The sequence below is a fragment of the Phyllobates terribilis genome, unplaced genomic scaffold, assembly GCF_046119375.1.
Source record: "Phyllobates terribilis strain yellow unplaced genomic scaffold, ASM4611937v1 Scaffold_4__5_contigs__length_816908805, whole genome shotgun sequence".
NCBI classification, from domain to species: Eukaryota; Metazoa; Chordata; class Amphibia; order Anura; family Dendrobatidae; genus Phyllobates; species Phyllobates terribilis.
The window spans coordinates 12,688,356-12,703,389 of NW_027362764.1; positions in this window are offsets into that span (position 1 = coordinate 12,688,356).

Here is a 15,034-nt window from a genome sequence, read left to right on the forward strand (position 1 = left end):
CCGCACGTACAATCTGCATGTACAATCCGCACGTACAATCCGCACGTACAATCCGCACAAACAATCCGCACGTACAATCTGCATGTACAATCCGCATGTACAATCCGCACGTACAATTCGCACGTACAATCCGCATGTACAATCCGCATGTACGATCCGCATGTACGATCCGCACGTACAATCCGCATGTACAATCCGCACGTACAATCCGCACGTACAATCCGCACGCACAATCCGCACGCACAATCCGCACGTACAATCCGCACGTACAATCCGCACGCACATTCCGCACGTACAATCCGCACGCAAAATCTGCACGTACAATCCGCACGCACAATCCGCACGTACAATCCGCACGTACAATCCGCACAAACAATCCGCATGTACAATCTGCATGTACAATCCGCACGTACAATCCGCACGTACAATCCGCACAAACAATCCGCACGTACAATCCGCACGTACAATCCGCATGTACAATCCGCACGTACAATCCGCATGTACGATCCGCATGTACAATCCGCATGTACAATCCGCACGTACAATCCGCATGTACAATCCGCACGTACAATCCGCACGTACAATCCGCATGTACAATTCGCATGTACAATCCGCACGCACAATCCGCACGTACAATCCGCACGCACAATCCGCACGTACAATCCGCACGTACAATCCGCATGTACAATCCGCACAAACAATCCGCACGTACAATCCGCACGTACAATCCGCACGTACAATCCGCACGTACAATCCGCATGTACAATCCGCAAGTACAATCCGCATGTACAATCCGCACGTACAATCCACACGTACAATCCGCACGTACAATCCGCACGTACAATCGGCACGTACAATCCGCATGTACAATCCGCACGTACAATCCGCACAAACAATCCGCACGTACAATCCGCACGTACAATCCGCACGTACAATCCGCACGTACAATCCGCACGTACAATCCGCATGTACAATCCGCATGTACAATCCGCACGCACATTCCGCATGTACAATCCGCACGTACAATCCGCACGTACAATCCGCACGCACAATCCGCATGTACAATCCGCATGTACAATCCGCATGTACAATCCGCACGTACAATCCGCACGTACAATCCGCATGTACAATCCGCACGTACAATCCGCATGTACAATCCGCACGTACAATCCTCATGTACAATCCGCACGCACATTCCGCACGTACAATCCGCACGTACAATCCGCACGTACAATCCGCACGTACAATCCGCACGCACAATCCGCACGTACAATCCGCACGCACAATCCGCACGTACAATCCGCACGCACAATCCGCACGTACAATCCGCACAAACAATCCGCACGTACAATCTGCATGTACAATCCGCACGTACAATCCGCACGTACAATCCGCACAAACAATCCGCACGTACAATCTGCATGTACAATCCGCATGTACAATCCGCACGTACAATTCGCACGTACAATCCGCATGTACAATCCGCATGTACGATCCGCATGTACGATCCGCACGTACAATCCGCATGTACAATCCGCACGTACAATCCGCACGTACAATCCGCACGCACAATCCGCACGCACAATCCGCACGTACAATCCGCACGTACAATCCGCACGCACATTCCGCACGTACAATCCGCACGCAAAATCTGCACGTACAATCCGCACGCACAATCCGCACGTACAATCCGCACGTACAATCCGCACAAACAATCCGCATGTACAATCTGCATGTACAATCCGCACGTACAATCCGCACGTACAATCCGCACAAACAATCCGCACGTACAATCCGCACGTACAATCCGCATGTACAATCCGCACGTACAATCCGCATGTACGATCCGCATGTACAATCCGCATGTACAATCCGCACGTACAATCCGCATGTACAATCCGCACGTACAATCCGCACGTACAATCCGCATGTACAATTCGCATGTACAATCCGCACGCACAATCCGCACGTACAATCCGCACGCACAATCCGCACGTACAATCCGCACGTACAATCCGCACGTACAATCCGCACGTACAATCCGCACAAACAATCCGCATGTACAATCCGCACGTACAATCCGCACGTACAATCCGCACGTACAATCCGCACGTACAATCCGCACGTACAATCCGCACGTACAATCCGCACGTACAATCCGCACAAACAATCCGCACGTACAATCCGCACGTACAATCCGCATGTACAATCCGCACGTACGATCCGCATGTACGATCCGCATGTACAATCCGCATGTACAATCCGCACGTACAATCCGCATGTACAATCCGCACGTACAATCCGCACGTACAATCCGCATGTACAATCCGCATGTACAATCCGCACGCACATTCCGCATGTACAATCCGCACGTACAATCCGCATGTACAATCCGCACGTACAATCCGCACGTACAATCCGCACGTACAATCCGCACGCACAATCCGCACGTACAATCCGCACGTACAATCCGCACGTACAATCCGCATGTACAATCCGCACGTACAATCCGCATGTACAATCCGCACGTACAATCCGCACGTACAATCCGCACGTACAATCCGCACGTACAATCCGCACGCACAATCCGCACGTACAATCCGCACGCACAATCCGCACGTACAATCCGCACGCACAATCCGCACGTACAATCCGCACGCACAATCCGCATGTACAATCCGCACGTACAATCCGCACGTACAATCCGCACGTACAATCCGCACGTACAATCCGCATGCACAATCCGCACGTACAATCCGCACGTACAATCCGCACGCACAATCCGCACGTACAATCCGCACGCACAATCCGCACGTACAATCCGCACGCACAATCCGCATGTACAATCCGCACGTACAATCCGCATGTACAATCCGCACGTACAATCCGCACGTACAATCCGCACGCACAATCCGCATGTACAATCCGCACGCACAATCCGCACGTACAATCCGCATGTACAATCCGCACAAACAATCCGCACGTACAATCCGCATGTACAATCCGCAAGTACAATCCGCATGTACAATCCGCACGTACAATCCGCACGTACAATCCGCACGTACAATCCGCATGTACAATCCGCACAAACAATCCGCATGTACAATCTGTACGTACAATCCGCACGTACAATCCGCACGTACAATCCGCACGTACAATCCGCATGTACAATCCGCACGTACAATCCGCACGTACAATCCGCACGTACAATCCGCACGTACAATCCGCACGTACAATCCGCATGTACAATCCGCACGTACAATCCGCATGTACAATCCGCACGCACAATCCACACGCACATTCCGCATGTACAATCCGCACGTACAATCCGCACGCACAATCCGCATGTACAATCCGCATGTACAATCCACATGTACAATCCGCATGTACAATCCGCACGTACAATCCGCACAAACAATCCGCACGTACAATCCGCATGTACAATCCGCATGTACGATCCGCATGTACGATCCGCGCGTACGATCCGCACGTACAATCCGCACGTACAATCCGCACGTACAATCCGCACGTACAATCCGCATGTACAATCCGCACGTACAATCCGCACGTACAATCCGCATGTACAATCCGCATGTACAATCCGCATGTACAATCCGCACGCACATTCCGCATGTACAATCCGCACGTACAATCCGCACGTACAATCCGCATGTACAATCCGCATGTACAATCCACATGTACAATCCGCATGTACAATCCGCACGTACAATCCGCACGTACAATCCGCACGTACAATCCGCACGTACAATCCGCACGTACAATCCGCACGTACAATCCGCACGTACAATCCGCACGTACAATCCGCATGTACAATCCGCATGTACAATCCGCATGTACAATCCGCACGCACATTCCGCACGTACAATCCGCACGTACAATCCGCACGTACAATCCGCACGTACAATCCGCACGCACAATCCGCACGTACAATCCGCACGCACAATCCGCACGTACAATCCGCACGTACAATCCGCACGCACAATCCGCACGTACAATCCGCACGTACAATCCGCACGTACAATCCGCACGCATAATCCGCACGTACAATCCGCACGCACAATCCGCACGTACAATCCGCACAAACAATCCGCATGTACAATCTGCATGTACAATCCGCACGTACAATCCGCACGTACAATCCGCACGTACAATCCACACAAACAATCCGCACGTACAATCCGCATGTACAATCCGCATGTACAATCCGCACGTACAATTCGCACGTACAATCCGCATGTACAATCCGCATGTACGATCCGCATGTACGATCCGCACGTACAATCCGCATGTACGATCCGCACGTACAATCCGCATGTACGATCCGCACGTACAATCCGCACGTACAATCCGCACGTACAATCCGCACGCACAATCCGCACGCGCAATCCGCACGTACAATCCGCACGTACAATCCGCACGCACATTCCGCACGTACAATCCGCACGTACAATCCGCACGCACAATCTGCACGTACAATCCGCACGCACAATTCGCACGTACAATCCGCATGTAGAATCCGCACGTACAATCCGCATGTACAATCCGCACGTACAATCCGCACGTACAATCCGCACGTACAATCCGCACAAACAATCCGCACGTACAATCCGCACGTACAATCCGCATGTACAATCCGCACGTACAATCCGCATGTACGATCCGCATGTACGATCCGCACGTACAATCCGCATGTACAATCCGCATGTACAATCCGCACGTACATTCCGCACGTACAATCCGCATGTACAATCCGCATGTACAATCCGCATGTACAATCCGCACGCACATTCCGCATGTACAATCTGCACGTACAATCCGCACGTACAATCCGCACGTACAATCCGCACGTACAATCCGCACGCACAATCCGCATGTACAATCCGCACGTACAATCCGCACGTACAATCCGCACGCACAATCCGCATGTACAATCCGCACGTACAATCCGCATGTACAATCCGCATGTACAATCCGCATGTACAATCCGCACGCACAATCCGCACGTACAATCCGCACGCACAATCCGCATGTACAATCCGCACGTACAATCCGCACGTACAATCCGCACGTACAACCCGCATGTACAATCCGCATGTACAATCCACACGTACAATCCGCACGTACAATCCGCGCGTACAATCCGCACGTACAATCCTCACGTACAATCCGCACGTACAATCCGCACGTACAATCCGCACGTACAATCCGCACGTACAATCCGCACGTACAATCCGCACGTACAATTCGCACGTACAATCCGCATGTACAATCCGCACGTACAATCCGCACGTACGATCCACATGTACGATCCGCATGTACGATCCGCATGTACGATCCGCATGTACGATCCGCATGTACAATCCGCACGTACAATCCGCACGTACAATCCGCACGTACAATCCGCATGTACAATCCGCAAGTACAATCCGCACGTACAATCCGCACGTACAATCCGCACGTACAATCCGCACGTACAATCCGCACGTACAATCCGCACGTACAATCCGCATGTACAATCCGCACGTACAATCCGCACAAACAATCCGCACGTACAATCCGCACGTACAATCCGCACGTACAATCCGCACGTACAATCCGCACGTACAATCCGCACGTACAATCCGCATGTACAATCCGCATGTACAATCCGCACGCACATTCCGCATGTACAATCCGCACGTACAATCCGCACGTACAATCCGCACGCACAATCCGCATGTACAATCCGCATGTACAATCCACATGTACAATCCGCATGTACAATCCGCACGTACAATCCGCACGTACAATCCGCATGTACAATCCGCACGTACAATCCGCATGTACAATCCGCACGTACAATCCTCATGTACAATCCGCACGCACATTCCGCACGTACAATCCGCACGTACAATCCGCACGTACAATCCGCACGCACAATCCGCACGTACAATCCGCACGCACAATCCGCACGTACAATCCGCACGCACAATCCGCACGTACAATCCGCACAAACAATCCGCATGTACAATCTGCATGTACAATCCGCACGTACAATCCGCACGTACAATCCGCACAAACAATCCGCACGTACAATCCGCATGTACAATCCGCATGTACAATCCGCACGTACAATTCGCACGTACAATCCGCATGTACAATCCGCATGTACGATCCGCATGTACGATCCGCACGTACAATCCGCACGTACAATCCGCATGTACAATCCGCACGTACAATCCGCACGTACAATCCGCACGCACAATCCGCACGCACAATCCGCACGTACAATCCGCACGTACAATCCGCACGCACATTCCGCACGTACAATCCGCACGCACAATCTGCACGTACAATCCGCACGCACAATCCGCACGTACAATCCGCATGTACAATCCGCACGTACAATCCGCATGTACAATCCGCACGGACAATCCGCACAAACAATCCGCATGTACAATCTGCATGTACAATCCGCACGTACAATCCGCACGTACAATCCGCACAAACAATCCGCACGTACAGTCCGCACGCACAATCCGCATGTACAATCCGCATGTACAATCTGCATGTACAATCCGCACGTACAATCCGCACGTACAATCCGCACAAACAATCCGCACGTACAATCCGCATGTACAATCCGCACGTACAATCCGCATGTACGATCTGCATGTACAATCCGCATGTACAATCCGCACGTACAATCCGCATGTACAATCCGCACGTACAATCCGCACGTACAATCCGCACGTACAATCCGCATGTACAATCCGCACGCACATTCCGCACGTACAATCCGCACGTACAATCCGCATGTACAATCCGCACGTACAATCCGCACGTACAATCCGCACGTACAATCCGCACGCACAATCCGCACGTACAATCCGCACGCACAATCCGCACGTACAATCCGCACGTACAATCCGCACGTACAATCCGCACGTACAATCCGCACAAACAATCCGCACGTACAATCCGCACGTACAATCCGCATGTACAATCCGCACGTACAATCCGCATGTACGATCCGCATGTACAATCCGCATGTACAATCCGCACGTACAATCCGCATGTACAATCCGCACGTACAATCCGCACGTACAATCCGCATGTACAATCCGCACGTACAATCCGCACGCACATTCCGCATGTACAATCCGCACGTACAATCCGCACGTACAATCCGCACGTACAATCCGCACGTACAATCCGCACGCACAATCCGCACGTACAATCCGCACGTACAATCCGCACGTACAATCCGCATGTACAATCCGCACGTACAATCCGCACGTACAATCCGCACGTACAATCCGCACGTACAATCCGCACGTACAATCCGCACGCACAATCCGCACGTACAATCCGCACGCACAATCCGCACGTACAATCCGCACGCACAATCCGCACGTACAATCCGCACGCACAATCCGCATGTACAATCCGCACGTACAATCCGCACGTACAATCCGCACGTACAATCCGCACGTACAATCCGCATGCACAATCCGCACGTACAATCCGCACGTACAATCCGCACGCACAATCCGCACGTACAATCCGCACGCACAATCCGCACGTACAATCCGCACGCACAATCCGCATGTACAATCCGCACGCACATTCCGCACGTACAATCCGCACGTACAATCCGCATGTACAATCCGCACGTACAATCCGCACGTACAATCCGCACGTACAATCCGCACGCACAATCCGCACGTACAATCCGCACGCACAATCCGCACGTACAATCCGCACGTACAATCCGCACGTACAATCCGCACGTACAATCCGCACAAACAATCCGCACGTACAATCCGCACGTACAATCCGCATGTACAATCCGCACGTACAATCCGCATGTACGATCCGCATGTACAATCCGCATGTACAATCCGCACGTACAATCCGCATGTACAATCCGCACGTACAATCCGCATGTACAATCCGCACGTACAATCCGCACGCACATTCCGCACGTACAATCCGCACGTACAATCCGCACGTACAATCCGCACGTACAATCCGCACGTACAATCCGCACGTACAATCCGCACGCACAATCCGCACGTACAATCCGCACGTACAATCCGCACGTACAATCCGCATGTACAATCCGCACGTACAATCCGCACGTACAATCCGCACGTACAATCCGCACGTACAATCCGCACGCACAATCCGCACGTACAATCCGCACGCACAATCCGCACGTACAATCCGCACGCACAATCCGCACGTACAATCCGCACGCACAATCCGCATGTACAATCCGCACGTACAATCCGCACGTACAATCCGCACGTACAATCCGCACGTACAATCCGCATGCACAATCCGCACGTACAATCCGCACGTACAATCCGCACGCACAATCCGCACGTACAATCCGCACGCACAATCCGCACGTACAATCCGCACGCACAATCCGCATGTACAATCCGCACGTACAATCCGCATGTACAATCCGCACGTACAATCCGCACGTACAATCCGCACGCACAATCCGCATGTACAATCCGCACGCACAATCCGCACGTACAATCCGCATGTACAATCCGCACAAACAATCCGCACGTACAATCCGCATGTACAATCCGCATGTACAATCCGCAAGTACAATCCGCATGTACAATCCGCACGTACAATCCGCACGTACAATCCGCACGTACAATCCGCATGTACAATCCGCACAAACAATCCGCATGTACAATCTGTACGTACAATCCGCACGTACAATCCGCACGTACAATCCGCACAAACAATCCGCACGTACAATCCGCATGTACAATCCGCACGTACAATCCGCACGTACAATCCGCACGTACAATCCGCACGTACAATCCGCACGTACAATCCGCACGTACAATCCGCATGTACAATCCGCACGTACAATCCGCACGCACAATCCGCACGCACATTCCGCATGTACAATCCGCACGTACAATCCGCACGCACAATCCGCATGTACAATCCGCATGTACAATCCACATGTACAATCCGCATGTACAATCCGCACGTACAATCCGCACAAACAATCCGCACGTACAATCCGCATGTACAATCCGCATGTACGATCCGCACGTACGATCCGCACGTACGATCCGCACGTACAATCCGCACGTACAATCCGCACGTACAATCCGCATGTACAATCCGCACGTACAATCCGCACGTACAATCCGCATGTACAATCCGCATGTACAATCCGCATGTACAATCCGCACGCACATTCCGCATGTACAATCCGCACGTACAATCCGCACGCACAATCCGCACGTACAATCCGCATGTACAATCCGCACGCACATTCCGCACGCACATTCCGCATGTACAATCCGCACGTACAATCCGCACGTACAATCCGCATGTACAATCCGCATGTACAATCCACATGTACAATCCGCATGTACAATCCGCATGTACAATCCGCACGTACAATCCGCACGTACAATCCGCACGTACAATCCGCACGTACAATCCGCATGTACAATCCGCATGTACAATCCGCACGCACATTCCGCACGTACAATCCGCACGTACAATCCGCACGTACAATCCGCACGTACAATCCGCACGTACAATCCGCACGCACAATCCGCACGTACAATCCGCACGCACAATCCGCACGTACAATCCGCACGTACAATCCGCACGCACAATCCGAACGTACAATCCGCACGTACAATCCGCACGTACAATCCGCACGCATAATCCGCACGTACAATCCGCACGCACAATCCGCACGTACAATCCGCACAAACAATCCGCATGTACAATCTGCATGTACAATCCGCACGTACAATCCGCACGTACAATCCGCACGTACAATCCACACAAACAATCCGCACGTACAATTCGCATGTACAATCCGCATGTACAATCCGCACGTACAATTCGCACGTACAATCCGCACGTACAATCCGCACGTACAATCCGCACGTACAATCCACACAAACAATCCGCACGTACAATTCGCATGTACAATCCGCATGTACAATCCGCACGTACAATTCGCATGTACAATCCGCACGCACATTCCGCATGTACAATCCGCACGTACAATCCGCACGCACAATCCGCATGTACAATCCGCATGTACAATCCGCACGCACATTCCGCACGCACATTCCGCATGTACAATCCGCACGTACAATCCGCATGTACAATCCACATGTACAATCCGCATGTACAATCCGCATGTACAATCCGCACGTACAATCCGCACGTACAATCCGCACGTACAATCCGCACGTACAATCCGCATGTACAATCCGCATGTACAATCCGCACGCACATTCCGCACGTACAATCCGCACGTACAATCCGCACGTACAATCCGCACGTACAATCCGCACGTACAATCCGCACGCACAATCCGCACGTACAATCCGCACGCACAATCCGCACGTACAATCCGCACGTACAATCCGCACGCACAATCCGAACGTACAATCCGCACGTACAATCCGCACGTACAATCCGCACGCATAATCCGCACGTACAATCCGCACGCACAATCCGCACGTACAATCCGCACAAACAATCCGCATGTACAATCTGCATGTACAATCCGCACGTACAATCCGCACGTACAATCCGCACGTACAATCCACACAAACAATCCGCACGTACAATTCGCATGTACAATCCGCATGTACAATCCGCACGTACAATTCGCACGTACAATCCGCATGTACAATCCGCATGTACGATCCGCATGTACGATCCGCACGTACAATCCGCATGTACGATCCGCACGTACAATCCGCATGTACAATCCGCACGTACAATCCGCACGTACAATCCGCACGTACAATCCGCACGCACAATCCGCACGCGCAATCCGCACGTACAATCCGCACGTACAATCCGCACGCACATTCCGCACGTACAATCCGCACGTACAATCCGCACGCACAATTCGCACGTACAATCCGCATGTAGAATCCGCACGTACAATCCGCAGAAACAATCCGCACGTACAATCCGCACGTACAATCCGCACGTACAATCCGCACGTACAATCCGCACAAACAATCCGCACGTACAATCCGCACGTACAATCCGCATGTACAATCCGCACGTACAATCCGCATGTACGATCCGCATGTACGATCCGCACGTACAATCCGCATGTACAATCCGCATGTACAATCCGCACGTACATTCCGCACGTACAATCCGCATGTACAATCCGCATGTACAATCCGCATGTACAATCCGCACGCACATTCCGCATGTACAATCCGCACGTACAATCCGCACGTACAATCCGCACGTACAATCCGCACGTACAATCCGCACGCACAATCCGCATGTACAATCCGCACGTACAATCCGCACGTACAATCCGCACGCACAATCCGCACGTACAATCCGCACGTACAATCCGCACGTACAATCCGCATGTACAATCCGCATGTACAATCCGCACGCACAATCCGCACGTACAATCCGCACGCACAATCCGCATGTACAATCCGCACGTACAATCCGCACGTACAATCCGCACGCACAATCCGCACGTACAATCCGCATGTACAATCCGCATGTACAATCCGCATGTACAATCCGCATGTACAATCCGCACGTACATTCCGCACGTACAATCCGCATGTACAATCCGCATGTACAATCCGCATGTACAATCCGCACGCACATTCCGCATGTACAATCCGCACGTACAATCCGCACGTACAATCCGCACGTACAATCCGCACGTACAATCCGCACGCACAATCCGCATGTACAATCCGCACGTACAATCCGCACGTACAATCCGCACGCACAATCCGCATGTACAATCCGCACGTACAATCCGCATGTACAATCCGCATGTACAATCCGCATGTACAATCCGCACGCACAATCCGCACGTACAATCCGCACGCACAATCCGCATGTACAATCCGCACGTACAATCCGCACGTACAATCCGCACGCACAATCCGCATGTACAATCCGCACGTACAATCCGCATGTACAATCCGCATGTACAATCCGCATGTACAATCCGCACGCACAATCCGCACGTACAATCCGCACGCACAATCCGCACGTACAATCCGCACGTACAATCCGCACGCACAATCCGCATGTACAATCCGCACGTACAATCCGCATGTACAATCCGCATGTACAATCCGCATGTACAATCCGCACGCACAATCCGCACGTACAATCCGCACGCACAATCCGCATGTACAATCCGCATGTACAATCCGCACGTACAATCCGCATGTACAATCCGCACGTACAATCCGCATGTACAATCCGCATGTACAATCCGCATGTACAATCCGCATGTACAATCCGCACGCACATTCCGCATGTACAATCCGCACGTACAATCCGCACGTACAATCCGCACGTACAATCCGCACGTACAATCCGCACGTACAATCCGCACGCACAATCCGCATGTACAATCCGCACGTACAATCCGCACGTACAATCCGCACGCACAATCCGCACGTACAATCCGCACGCACAATCCGCACGTACAATCCGCACGTACAATCCGCACGTACAATCCGCACGCACAATCCGCACGTACAATCCGCATGTACAATCCGCACGTACATTCCGCACGTACAATCCGCACGTACAATCCGCATGTACAATCCGCACGTACATTCCGCACGTACAATCCGCACGTACAATCCGCATGTACAATCCGCACGTACAATCCGCACGTACAATCCGCACGCACAATCCGCATGTACAATCCGCACGTACAATCCGCACGCACAATCCGCACGTACAATCCGCACGCACAATCCGCACGTACAATCCGCACAAACAATCCGCATGTACAATCTGCATGTACAATCCGCACGTACAATCCGCACGTACAATCCGCACGTACAATCCGCACAAACAATCCGCACGTACAATCCGCATGTACAATCCGCATGTACAATCCGCACGTACAATTCGCACGTACAATCCGCATGTACAATCCGCATGTACGATCCGCATGTACGATCCGCACGTACAATCCGCACGTACAATTCGCACGTACAATCCGCATGTACAATCCGCATGTACAATCCGCATGTACGATCCGCATGTACAATCCGCACGTACAATCCGCACGTACAATCCGCACGCACAATCCGCACGCACAATCCGCACGCACAATCCGCACAAACAATCCGCATGTACAATCTGCATGTACAATCCGCACGTACAATCCGCACGTACAATCCGCACGTACAATCCGCACAAACAATCCGCACGTACAATCCGCATGTACAATCCGCACGTACAATTCGCACGTACAATCCGCATGTACGATCCGCATGTACGATCTGCACGTACAATCCGCACGTACAATTCGCACGTACAATCCGCATGTACAATCCGCATGTACGATCCGCATGTACGATCCGCATGTACAATCCGCACGTACAATTCGCACGTACAATCCGCATGTACAATCCGCATGTACGATCCGCATGTACGATCCGCATGTACAATCCGCACGTACAATCCGCACGTACAATTCGCACGTACAATCCGCACGTACAATCCGCATGTACAATCCGCATGTACGATCCGCATGTACAATCCGCACGTACAATCCGCACGTACAATCCGCACGTACAATCCGCACGCACAATCCGCACGCACAATCCGCACGTACAATCCGCACGCACAATCCGCACGCACAATCCGCACGTACAATCCGCACGTACAATCCGCACGCACAATCCGCACGCACAATCCGCACGTACAATCCGCACGCACAATCCGCACGCACAATCCGCACGTACAATCCGCACGTACAATCCGCACGCACAATCCGCACGTACAATCCGCACGTACAATCCGCACGTACAATCCGCACGCACAATCCGCACGTACAATCCGCACGCACAATCCGCACGTACAATCCGCACGCACAATCCGCACGCACAATCCGCACGCACAATCCGCACGTACAATCCGCACAAACAATCCGCACGTACAATCCGCACGTACAATCCGCACGTACAATTCGCACGTACAATCCGCACGTACGATCCGCAGGTACGATCCGCACGTACAATCCGCACGTACAATTCGCACGTACAATCCGCACGTACAATCCGCATGTACGATCCGCATGTACGATCCGCATGTACAATCCGCATGTACAATCCGCACGTACAATTCGCACGTACAATCCGCACGTACAATTCGCACGTACAATCCGCATGTACAATCCGCATGTACAATCCGCATGTACGATCCGCATGTACGATCCGCATGTACGATCCGCATGTACGATCTGCACGTACAATCCGCACGTACAATTCGCACGTACAATCCGCATGTACGATCCGCATGTACGATCCGCATGTACGATCCGCATGTACAATCCGCACGTACAATTCGCACGTACAATCCGCATGTACAATCCGCATGTACAATCCGCATGTACGATCCGCATGTACAATCCGCACGTACAATCCGCACGTACAATCCACACGTACAATCCGCACGCACAATCCGCACGCACAATCCGCACGTACAATCCGCACGCACAATCCGCACGCACAATCCGCACGTACAATCCGCACGTACAATCCGCACGTACAATCCGCACGCACAATCCGCACGCACAATCCGCACGCACAATCCGCACGTACAATCCGCACGCACAATCCGCACGCACAATCCGCATGCACAATCCGCACGTACAATCCGCACGCACAATCCGCACGCACAATCCGCACGCACAATCCGCACGTACAATCCGCACGTACAATCCGCACGTACAATCCGCACGTACAATCCGCACGCACAATCCGCACGTACAATCCCCATGTACAATCCGCACGTACAATCCGCACGCACAATCCGCACGCACAATCCGCACGTACAATCCGCACGTACAATCCGCATGTACAATCCGCACGCACAATCCGCACGTACAATCCGCATGTACGATCCGCATGTACGATCCGCACGTACAATCCGCATGTACAATCCGCACGTACAATCCGCATGTACAATCCGCATGTACAATCCGCAC